The 12709-nt window shown below is 40.0% G+C and overlaps 1 protein-coding gene across 3 annotated transcripts in view; it reads right to left on the bottom strand.

The window, feature by feature from the left end:
* STAM (signal transducing adaptor molecule) overlaps positions 1-12709 on the bottom strand; it is a 239768-nt gene that overhangs the window by 82471 nt on the left and 144588 nt on the right. Inside the window, exon 3 of one of the 3 annotated variants that reach the window (XM_054660795.2) lies at positions 1007-1147. The exons of the other annotated variants lie outside the window; for them this stretch is intronic. The gene's annotated coding sequence lies outside the window, so the exon portion shown is untranslated. The remainder of the gene's footprint in view (positions 1-1006; positions 1148-12709) is intronic. 3 annotated transcript variants of the gene reach the window in all.

Raw genomic sequence — 12709 nt, 5'->3', positions numbered from 1 at the left:
GCTATAGATGTTAACAGGATAATAAGAAAATATTATGACCAATTTTAGACCCATAAACTGGACAACACGGAGGAAATGGCAAATCCCTTCAGTGGCATGAACTAATAAAGCTCACTGAAGAAATATTTATTTATTTGTATGTTTTTTTTTTTTGTAGAGATGGGGTCTCGCTATGTTGCCCAGGCTGGTCTCAAACTCCTGGCCTCAAACGATTCTCTTTCCTTGGCCTCCCAAAGTCCTGGGATTATGGGCGTGAGCCACCATGCCCAGCCCCAAGAAATATTTAATGTGAAAAGCTCTATTTGAATTTCTTGTTAAAAATTTTCAACAAAGTTAACACCAGGCCTAGATGGCTTCACTGGAAATTTTTAAAAGAGATAGGGTATTTTGGGGAGGGGGAAAGGGTGGGAAGGGGCGATGCTCTATCTTCATTATTTTGACTGTAGTAATGCTTTCGTTACTACATTTTCGACATATATTGGTATATATGCCAATATTTATTTTTAAATATGCACGGATACTGTATTTGAATTACACCTAAATAAAGCTGTTAAAATTCCCAGAAATTATATACTTTGCAACTGTTTAGGGTTATGATTTAAAAAAACTGTAGATCACTTAAAAATATGAGAGAAGGTATATGTTTCAAAAAAGCAAAAATGTTTGAAAACCACAGCCTCAGTCAGACCCTTTCCCAGCAGCTAGACTGCAGGCCTGTCCCCAACCCTGTCGCTCTTTTGCTCCTAATGGATATTCTGGAACAGCTGCTCTATCATAGTCTGACGTCTCTTATTTGGAGAAGTTTGAACCAATCTATATAATGTCAGGGTCTATAAATAACCTTTTCATAACAAATAATAGTATGATATAAACTCATCCAATTCACCATAATTCAATTTATGACTTCTTCCACTTTTGCCTTTCACTATTATAAAGATCATGTCTTTTTCTTTTATGAACACCTAGTAACTACCACAGACCAGGCAACTAGATTAGCAACACTTACCAGCTAGTCTGGGTTGATGTTGATTCTGCTGACTCAGCAGCTGATACATTGTAAGGATCTTTGAAACTGAAGACCTCACAAAGGAATCTATTCCTTCCCATCATTTACCGTTCAAAGATTTTTCAGAATAGATGACTCCAGCTTTGAAGGCAATTCAACATTTAGCACAATGAAAAATGCATATGCTTACTCTATATGCATATACATATTTACAAAATGAAATTTACATATTTACAAAGGGAAAAAAGTTATTTTCATTCTAAAATTCCCTGGACTATATCTGTGCCAATGTAGAAAATATTCCCCAAAGGAGCGTTTAAAATACTACTTTTTATACTGTTTTTAGTCTTACATAATTAATATTCAAAATCGCATATGCGTATGTTTTGTTTTATTTTCATAATCAACTTTGTAAGGTATGAAATTGTTCTTTAAGAATGAAGTTCTTATTTACAATAATATGCCTACAGAACAGAAGGATTTTACTTACAAAGTCTTGACTTTCAACTGTCAGCCTAGAACCAAATTTGCACGATTGATTCCGTTCTAAAGGAGATTATAGATAAGCTCTAAGGGACCTTCCTTGTCTCTCAGTTTTCACATCAATACAAAAAAATAAGGAGATTGGGTTAAATGAATTCCAATATTCCTTCCAAACCACAATGCTCAACTTATCATTCCCAGATCAGTCCTCTGTGTTCATAGGTTTCTTGCTCTTCATGTTTCAGTTCTCGTTCCCTTTCTTTGTATTTGTTTCCACTACAGCTCACTTCTGCTACTTTTTTTTTTTTTTAATTTGAGACTCAGTCTTGCTCTATTGCCCAGGCTGGAGTGCAGTAGCACAATCTCGGCTCACTGCAATCTCTGCCTCCCGGTTTCAAGCAATTCTCCTGCCTCGGCCTCCTGAGCAGCTGGGACTACAGGCGCCCGCCACCATGCCCGGCTAATTTTTGTGTTTTTAGTAGAGACGGGGTTTCGCCATATAGGCCAGGCTGGGCTCGAACTCTTGACCTCAAATGATCCACCCACCTCGGCCTCCCAAAGTGCTGGGATTACAGGCGTGAGCCACCACGCCTGGCCTTCTGCTACATTTCACAAGTGTTCTCCCAAATGCACCAGCTTTCTTCCTCACATTCCTTCCTATTGCGATGCCTACAAATAGAAAAACTGGTGAAATTTTAAAGTGTTTTTTTTCCTCTGAAATTAATGCTATCACTTCTCTCTAGTGGTATCATTGCTCTCAGCCTGTTGTAGTAACCTTACCATGCCTAGTCAAATTCTATCATGATGTGCTAAGAACATACACATTACAGATTACTAACATCATTAACACTGTCACTGTCACAAACACCAATCATGACTTGATTTCAAGATTTGTTATAAAGCTATGGCAATCAAGACAATACGTTACTGGCATAAAGACAGACAAGAAGATCAGTAGAACGGAATAGACCTAACAGAAATATATTCATACGTAAATGGACAACTGATTTTTGACAAGGTAAAGAAGCAATTCAGCAGAGAAAAGATAGGTTTTCAACAAATGGCCCTGGAACACTTGGATATTTATAAGCAAAAATATGAACCTCATTTCATACCTCGTATCATATACAAAAATTAACTCAAAATGGATCATAGACCCAAATAAAAACCTCAAATATTAAATTTCCAGAAGAAAATAGGACAAAACCTTTGTTACCTTGGGCTAGGCAATAATTTCCTAGATATAACAATACAAACTCAATCCTTCAAAGAAAAAAATTGATAAACAGAACTTCATCAAAATTAATAACTTCTGCCCTGTGAAAAGTACTGTCAAGAAAATTCTCCCACTGGCTCATGCCTGGAATCACAGCACTTTAGTGGGAGGATTGCTTGAGCTCAGGAATTCAAGACTGGCCTGGGCAACACAGTGAGACTCTGTTTCTAAAAAAATAAATAAATAAAAATTCTCCCATGAACTGGGAAAAAATATTTGCAAATCATATATCTGATAAAAGATTTTTACCTAGAAAATATATAGTAGTCTCAAAACTTAATAATTAAAGAAAGCAATTAATCCACCACAAAATTCAGCAACAGGCAGAGTTGTGGTGGCTCACTCCTGTAAATACCAGCGCTTTGGGAGGCCAAAGTGGGCAGATCACAAAGTCAGGAGTTCGAGACCAGCCTGGCCAACATGGCGAAACCCCATCTCTACTAAAAATACAAAAAAATTAGCCAGGCGTCGTAGCAGGCACCTGTAATCCCAGCTACTTGGGAGGCTGAGACAGGATAATCGCTTGAACCTGGGAGGCAGAGGTTGCAGTGAGCCGAGACCACACCACTGCACTCCAGCCTGAGCAACAGAGCGAGACTCTGTATCAGAAAAAAAATTAGCTGGGTATGGTAGCTTGCACCTGTAATCCCAGCTACTTGGGAGACTGAGAGAAGAGAATTGCTTGAACCCGGGAGGCAGAGGTTGCAGTGAGCGGAGACCACACCACTGCACTCCAGCCTGGGCAACAGAGCTAGACTCTGTCTCAAAAAAAAAAAAAAAAAAAAAAAATTAGCTGGGTATGGTGGCTTGCACCTGTAATCCCAGCTACTTGGGAGGCTGAGACACGAGAATCGCTTGAACCCGGGAGATGGAGCTGAGATCGTGCCACTGCACTCCAGCCTGGGTGACAGAGTGAGACTCTGTCTAAAAAAAAAAAAAAAAGAAAGAAAAAAAAATTGGGCAGATTTGAACAGTAACTATACCAAGGAAAATATACAACTGACAAATAAGAACATGAAAAGCAACAGCATAATTAGTCATTAGGGAAGTGAAAATTAAAACCACAATGAAATAATACATCTATTAGAATGTCTAAAATTTCGAAGACTGACTACACCAAGTGTTGACTAGAATGTGGAGCAACTGAAACTCTCCTACACGGCTGATGGGAATGTAAAATGCTGCAACCACTTTAGAAAAACTGGAAAAATTTGAAAAGTGCATGTATGTGCTAGCTGTTTCCTTTCACCTCTTACTCTTAAGGGCAAGATGGGTCTCCAGCAGCTATACTAGAGCCACCTGTGAAACTGGCCAGGGTTCTTGCTAAAACCAGCATGATGTGATCCAAAAATACAGCTTCAATATGTTCCCCAGTATGCAAAGGATATAGGTTTCATTAAGTTGTACTAAGGGAACTTCCTTGAATGGATTATCCAGGTCATCCATCCCATGAAAGAAACCATGCTAACTCTTTGTGCAAAAAGTAAAACATTTGTAAATCTCTTTAAAAAATTAGAAAACAGGCCAGGTGCAGTGGCTCATGCCTGTAATCCCAGCATTTTGGGAGGCCGAGGCAGGTGGATCACGAGGTCAGGAGATCGAGACCATCCTGGCTAACATGGCGAAACCCCATCTCTACTAAAAATACAGAAAATTAGCCAGGCGTGGTTGTGGGCGCCTGTAATCCCAGCTACTTGGGAGGCTGAGGCAGAAGAATGGTGTGAACCTGGAAGGCGGAGCTTGCAGTGAGCAGAGATCGCACCAATGCACTCCAGCCTGGATGACAGAGCGAGACTCCGTCTCAAAAAAAAAAAGTTAGAAAACAGTGTGGTTTCTTAAAAAGTTAGGCATACACTTACTGTGTTACTCAGTCGTTCTGTGTTTCAGTATTTACCTAAAAGAAATGAAGGCGTATCGTTTTTTTTTGTTTTTTTTTTTTTAAGATAGGGTATTGCTATGTTGCCCAGCCTGGCCTCAAATTCCTGGCCTCAAGCTATCCTCTAACCCTGGCCTCTCAAAGTGCTGGGACTATATGCATAAGCCACTATGCCCAGCTTGAAAGCATATCTTTATATAGGCTTGTACACAAATGTTCATGGATCCTTTATTTGTAACTGGAAAAAAACCCAAATGCTTTTGGTGAATGAATGGATAAACAAATTGTAGGATATCCATATGATGGAATAACTGCTCAGCAATAAAACAAAATAAACTGTTAATCTATACACACATATGGATGAATCTCTATTTCAGGATCAGCAATATAATGTGTGGGGCCCAGTGCAAAAGGAAAATGTAGGTCTTCTTGTTCACAAAGCATTAAGAACTTCAAAAACAAAGACAGTGGAGCATTCAAACAACCAGGGAGGCTTTCTCTTTTTTTTTTTCCTGAGACAGAGTCTCGCTCTGTCACCCAGTCTGGAGTGCAGTGGTGCTATCTCGGCTCACTGCAAGCTCCACCTCCTGGGTTGAAGGGATTCTCCTGCCTCAGCCTCCCATGTAGCTGGGACTACAGGCGTGTGCCACCACACCCGGCTAATTTTTTGTATTTTTAGTAGAGATGGGATTTCATCGTGTTAGCCAGGATGGTCTCGATCTCCTGACCTCATGATCTTCCTGCCTTGGCCTCCCAAAGTGCTGGGATTACAGTCATGAGGCACTGTGCCCAGCCCAAACAAGCACAGAGCCCTTCTCAGTGCAAGACTCTATGGACTACACAGATCACATGCCCATGGGCCAGCCAAGGACCAGCTCAGAGTAATTACCCCAAGTGAACAAAAAAACAAAGTCAACAAAGAGTACGTCATGTATGATTCTATTTATACAACCTTCTTGCAAATGCAAACTACTCTGCAGTGATAGAAAGCAGATGAGTGGTTGCCAGGGGAGGAGGTGGGGATTACAAAAGGGCAGGAGGACACTTTTCGAGGTGATGGATATGTTCTCTGTCTTGATTGTGGTGAAAGTTTCACAGAGGACACATTTGTTAAAACTTATTAAATGGTATACTTTAAATATATGCAGTTTGTTCTATGTCATTTATAACTCCACAAAGCTGTTCAAAATTGCAAAACACTAATGGGTTTTTGAGAAGGATTTTTTAAAATATAGTTTGTGATCTCTCATATGCATTTCTTCTTCATAGACAAAACATACACAAGTGTAAATTAAGGAAAAGCAGAAAATGATATACAATTAAATGCCAAAAGAAACGATACATTATCACTACAAACTATTGGTATCACTACAAACTATTTGTGTCACTACAAACTGTTGGAAAAGCAGAAAATGATGTATAATGAAATGCCAAAAGAAACGACACATTATCACTACAAACTGTTGGAGAATTTAATGTACATTTAAGTGGTCAGGGAAAGACACTTAAAAGAACTGGGATTTGAAACATCTTTGAAGAATGAATGAGATTTTCAAAACATTCTTGTTTGTATAAGGGAAAACAGCAGCTTGGGGAGCAGTTGGGAAGGGAAAACAACAGGTTAGGGAGGGTGAACAGAAAGGAGATTTGGATTAAAGTCTCTCTAGGTCACTTTTTGGACAGGGAACAGACCTGCCTGGCTGGATCAGAGGATTTCCATGGCATGGACTAGGAGGTAATATTCCATTGGCCTCTATGGGCTCAGGTTATAAAAGAGAGCTCTAAATGCCTTTGTTCTAAAGGCAAGGGCTATTCCTTAGACTGGGAAAATAATATGATGTTTTGAGAAGTAAAATAAAGTTACATATGAGGTGCCATTCCAAACCTTATTTGCCCTCAGGACACCTTACCCTCAGTGGAGCTACCTACCTCAACTTTCTTTTCCCTACTTCAAAATATCTCTATCTCCATTTTCTTTATTCCTGTCTGAGAAAGAAGGATTTTTTTCTCTTTTTGAAATCTAATCCAGCCAGGTGTGGTGGCTCATGCCTGTAATCCTAACACTTTGGGAGGGCGAGGCAGGTGGATCACCTGAGATCAGGAATTTGAGACCAATCCGGCCAACATGGCAAAAACCCATCTCTACTAAAAATACAAAAATTAGCTGGATGTGGTGGTGGGTGCCTGGAATCCCAGCTAATCGGGAGAATCGCTGGACCCATGAGGCAGATGTTGCAGTGAGCGGAGATCATGCCACTGCACTCCAGCCTTGGAGACGAGTGAGACTTCCTGTCAAAAACAAAAACAAAAACAAACCCTAATCTTTTCATCCATCTTCTTAATCCCTCATCATTCCACTGTCGGAGTCATCTTGCTTCATAAAATAGCCCATTCCAAATAGATAATCAATCTCTCCCTCTTTCATGACATCTTCGGCAAATAAAAAACAACAAATAAAAATCTTATTTTGATTCTCTTATTATCTTAATATATCTCCTTATTCATGTCTTTTGCAGCAACTTGGATGGAGCTGGAGGCCATTATTCTAAGTGAAGCAACCCAGGAATGGAAAACCAAATACCATATATTCTCACTCATCATTGGGAGCTAAGCTATAGGCACACAGAGTGGTGTAGTGAACACTGGAGACTCAGAAGCAGGGAGGTGGGGAGGGCGTTGAGGGATTAAAAAAAAACTACATATTGGGTACAACGTACACTACTCAGGTGACAGGTGCACTAAAATCTCAGACTTCACCACTATATGCTTCATTCATGAAACCAGAAACCACTTGTACCCCAAAAGCTAATTTTATTTTATTTTATTTATTTGTTTATTTATTTTTGAGACGGAGTCTCGCTTGTCTCCCAGTCTCAGCTCACTGCAAGCTCCGCCTTCCGGGTTCACGTCATTCTCCTGCCTCAGCCTCCGGAGTAGCAGGGATTACAGGCCCCCGCCACCACGCCCAGCTAATTTTTTGTATTTTTAGTAGAGACGGGGTTTCAGTGTGTTAGCCAGGATGGTCTCGATCTCCCGACCTCATGATCCGCCCGCCTAGGCCTCCCAAAGTGCTGGGATTACAGGCGTGAGCCACCGCGCCCGGTCCCTTATTTTATTTTTTAAGATATCTCCTTATTCATCTTCCTCTTCAGCTGAAACTGAAGTTCTCCTCACCATCCACTTTCCAACGACTATTGCCACCAACCCAGTTCTGGTCTTTCTTACTTATCTCCTAGACTACAGCTCTCATTTCTTGCATCCCCTCATACCAATTTATTTGATACACTGCTGCAAAATTACTTGTTTTTTTGAGACAGAGTCTCGCTCTGTCACCCAGGCTGGAGTGCAGTGGTGCCATCTCCGCTCACTGCAACCTCTCCTTCCTAGATTCAAGCGATTCTCCCGCCTCAGCCTACTGAGTAGCTGGGATTATAGGTGCGCGCCATCACGCTTCACTAATTTTTGTATTTTTAGTAAAGACGGGGTTTCCCATGTTGGCCAGGCTGGTCTTGAATCCCCGACCTCAGGTGATCTGCCCGCCTCAGCCTCCCAAAGTGCTGAGATTATAGGGGTGACCCACAGCGCCCGGCCCAAATTAATCTTTGAGAACAGAGTTTCTTCGCTGTGGTTTTCATACTGAAAATCTTTAGAAGCTCATACTGCCTTTTAAAATAGAGTGGTTCTCCGTATGTATCTATTTTATCCTTCTTCTCTAATACCTCTAACATTTCGTTCATCTGCACGACTCACTTCTCCTCAAACTTGTTTGTTTTTCCCGCCCCCGTGTTCATGCTCAGCTCTCAGCCTGCAATACCCTCTGCGATTTGTTGAAATCATACTTATTCTTTAAGCATTTAAAAGTGATTTCTTGCATGAGTCATTTTCTGATTCTCCAAACAAATCACATTTTTCGACAGCTCTTTAGCTCCCAAAGCACTTTGTAATTCTCTTTCCAAATTTATTATATTCTGCAATTCATAATAGAACATGGGCTTTGGAGTCAGTGGTCCTTCAAAATCACCGCCCATTGGCTGAGAAGCTTGGGCAAGTTTCTTAACTTCTCCAGGCTTCAATGAGCTCATTTGTAAAATGTGGATGGTAATACCTACCTGAAAAGATTGTGTGGATTAAATCAGCTGAAGTGTCTGGCACATGAGAGGTGGCATGTTAATAACATATCTTAGAATATATTAATTTGTATGGATTTCTTATCCATTTTATAACAATTGTTAGCTTCATGAAAACAGGCTCCATGTTTCATTCATTTTGGTATCACCTATTTCTACATAGTACATGGTAAATTCACATTTTATAGGGACGATTTTACAAATCTGTTGAAATATTATTTATTCCTAGGGCATTTAAAAGTTTATTTTTCGAAATGTTATTATATTGAACTTTGTAACATGCATTACTGTTGTGAAAATGACTTCTATCTTGTGGCAGATTCGATGCTTTAAAGGAATATTTGGTAGGGAAACTATTAACTGCAAAATACGAAGGCATTCTGCCACAACATTTGGGTTTCATGTTAAACATATCAGTATTATACATTTTACACGTTAAAATATGTAGTGTTCATGGCATTTATAAATCAATTTTAATAATTTATACTCAACGAAATGAATCTATCTTATGTGTTCAGTATGATGAGCTTTTTTTTTTTTTTTTTTTGAGATGAGTCTCTGTTGCCCAGACCAGAGTTCAGTGGCATGATCTCGGCTCACTGCAACCTCCGCCTGCACGTTCAAGCGATTCTCATCCCTCAGCCTCCCGAGTAGCTGGGACTACAGGCGTGCACCACCATGCCTGGCTAATTTTTGTATTTTTAGTAGAGACGGTGTTTCACCGTGTTTGCCATGCTGGTCTCGAACTCTTGACTTCGGATGATCTGCCCACCTCAGCCTCCCAAAGTGCTGGTATTACAGGCATGAACCACTGTACCCGGCCGGTATGATGAGTTGTAACAAATATGTAAAGCTGTGTAACCACCACAATCAACATGGTGAACATTCACACTACTACAAAAGCTTTCCTGTATTTATTCTTAGTCTAGTCTCCCTACAGGAATCCCCAACTTCAGGAAACAACCTTTTTTGTTTTCTGTCCCTTTAGATTAGATTTTGCTTTTCTAGAGTTTTATATAAAAGTAATCATATACTATATAATATTTTGTGTATGGCTTCTTTTGCTCAGCACAAAGTTAATGAGATTCATTCATGTGACATGTACAATAGTATGTTCCTTTTTATTGCTGAGTAATATTCCATTGTGTGAATACACTACAATTTGTTCATTCATTCACACACTGATGGACACATGAGTTATTTTCAGTTTGGAATTACTATTACTAAAGCTGCTATGAACATTTGGTTTCAAGTCTTAGTGTAGACATACGTTTTTATTTCTCTTGGTTAAATACCAAGAGTGAAATTACTGGATCATATGCTAAGTAAGTGTATATTGATGTAAGAAATTGCCAAATTATATTCCAAAGCAGTATTCTTTTTAGCCTTGTATGAGAATGCCAATCCTTGCTAACATTTTAATATATTAGCCACTTGAGTGGTTGTGTGGTGCTATCTCGTTGTGGGTTTAATTTGCATTTCCCAAATGACTAATAAGATTTAGCACTTTTGCATGTGTAATTGGCCATTTCTTTTTTACTTTTTTTTTTTTGAGATGGAGTTTCGCTCTTGTAGCCCAGGCTGGAGTGCAGTGGTGCCATCTCGGCTCACTGCAACCTCCGCCTCCCAGGTTCAAGTGATTCTCCTGCCTCAGACTCCCAAGTGGCTGGGATTACAGGGGCGTGCCACCACGCCCAGCTAATTTTTGTATTTTTAGTAGAGACGGGGTTTTGCCATGTTGACCAAGGTGGTCTCGAACTCCTGACCTCAGGTGATCCGCCTGCCTTAGCCTCCCAAAATGGTGAGATTACAGGTGTGAGCCACAGTGCCTGGCCGGCTATTGGCCATTTCTATATCTTTGTGAAGTGTGTATTCAAATCTTTTGCTCATTTCAAAAAATTGAATTGTTTTATTAAGTTGTAAGCTTTCATTATATGTTCCAGATACAAATTCCTTGTTAGAGACATCTGTTGTGAATATTTTCACTTTTTTAATGTTGTCTTGAAAACACAGATGTTTCCCATTTTGATGAAGTTCAATCTGTCTTTTATTTCCTTTTTATGATTAGTGCTTTTTTCTACCTCCAAAATCTTCACCTTCCCCAAAGTCACAAAGATTGTTCTGTATTTTCTTAGAAATTATGTAATTATAGCTTCATGATTAGGTCTGTCATTCATTTCAACTTACTATTTGTCTATGGTGTGAGGTAAGATTTATTTTTTGATATGGGTATCCAGTCATTTCATTTATTGAAAAGATTATATTTTCCACATGGAAATTACCTTAGCTTCTTATAAAAATCAATTGACCATATACATATGGGTCTATCCCTGGACTTGATTCTGTTTCACTGATCTCTATGTCTCACCTTATGTGTACCACAGTGTGTTGAAAACTAGTTTTATAGTAAGTCTTTAAACCAGATGCATATGTGCTCCAACTTTCTTCTTCCTATGTACCTCTGTATGAATTTTATAGTTAGCTTGTCAAGTTAAAAAAAAATCTGCTGGGATTTGGAGAGAATTGACATTTTAACAGTATGGAGTCTTCCAATTCATGAGCAGGGAACAGCTATTTATTTAGATCTTTCATTTCTCTCAGCAGAGATTTGTAGTTTTGAGCAATGATTTATAATTTTCAGTGTATACATCTCACACAAATTTTGTGAAATTTATCCCTATATAGTTCATGTTTTTGGATGCTGATTAACATTGTATGGTTTATTTTAAATTTCATTTTCCAGTTGTTCCGTGTACACATGTAGAAAAACAATTGATTTTTGTTATGTTGATCTTGTAGTTCCAGTAGGTTTTTTTTTAGGATTCCTCGAGATTCCTGGGATTTTCTAGGAAACACATTGCTCTCATTTGCAAACAGTTTTACTTCTTTCTTCCCTTTATTTTATTTTTATTCTTTTCCGAAACTAAGTCTCGCTCTGTCACCCAGGCTGGAGTGCAATGGGGCGATCTCAAATCACTGCAACCTGTGCCTCCTGGGTTCAAGCGATTCTCCTGCCTCAACTCCTGAGTAGCTGGGATTACAGGCGCCCGCCACCACGCCCCGCTAATTTTTGTATTTTTAGTAGAGACGGGGTTTCACCATGTTAGTCAGGCTGGCCTCAAACTCCTGACCTCAAGTGATCCGCCTACCTCGGCCTCCCAAAGTGCTAGGATTACAGGGGTGAGCCACCACACCCAGCCTTCCTTTCCTTTTTTTTTAATTTTTTTGAGACAGAGTCTCATTCTGTCGTCCAGGCTGGAGTGCAACGGGCGATCTCTGCTCACGATTTTTAAAAATTATTTCCACTAAGGAAACTGAGGCATGGATAGGTTACGTTGTCCAAGTTCACACAGCTAATAAAATGGGAGAAGTCAGGAATTTGGGGGTTGTATTTCAGTAGGTGAAGGAATTTCAAAAGGTAATGTCATCAGTTAAGGCAGGAACCGGCCACACTTCTTTAGTGATTCTTCAGTTACTTTAGGCCATCTGGATGTATACGTGCAGGTCACAGGGGTTATAATGGCTTAGCTTGGGCTCAGAGGCCTGACACTTGGTAAATAGACACACACACAGACACACACACACACACACACACACACACACGCTCCGGTAAAATTCACACAAGTGAGGCCGGGTGCGGTGGCTCACGCCTGTAATCCCAGCACTTTGGGAAGCCAAGGCGGGTGGATCACTTGAGGCCAGGAGTTCGGGACCAGCCTGGCAAACGTGGTGAAACCGTCTCTACTAAAAATAACAAAAATTAGCCGGGCGTGGTGGTGCATGATTGTAGTTCCAGCTACTCGGGAGGCTGAGGCAGGAGAATCTCTTGAATCAGGGAGGCGGAGGTTGCAGTGAGCCGAGATCACAACACTGCACTCCAGACTGTAAAAAAAAAAAAAAAAGAAATGAAAAAGGAAAAAAAAAAATCACTCAAGTGGGAC

Source organism: Pan troglodytes, chromosome 8, assembly GCF_028858775.2.
Source record: "Pan troglodytes isolate AG18354 chromosome 8, NHGRI_mPanTro3-v2.0_pri, whole genome shotgun sequence".
NCBI classification, from domain to species: Eukaryota; Metazoa; Chordata; class Mammalia; order Primates; family Hominidae; genus Pan; species Pan troglodytes.
The sequence above is the reverse complement of the archived record's forward strand: the minus strand, read 5'-3'. Positions and strand labels throughout refer to the sequence as shown.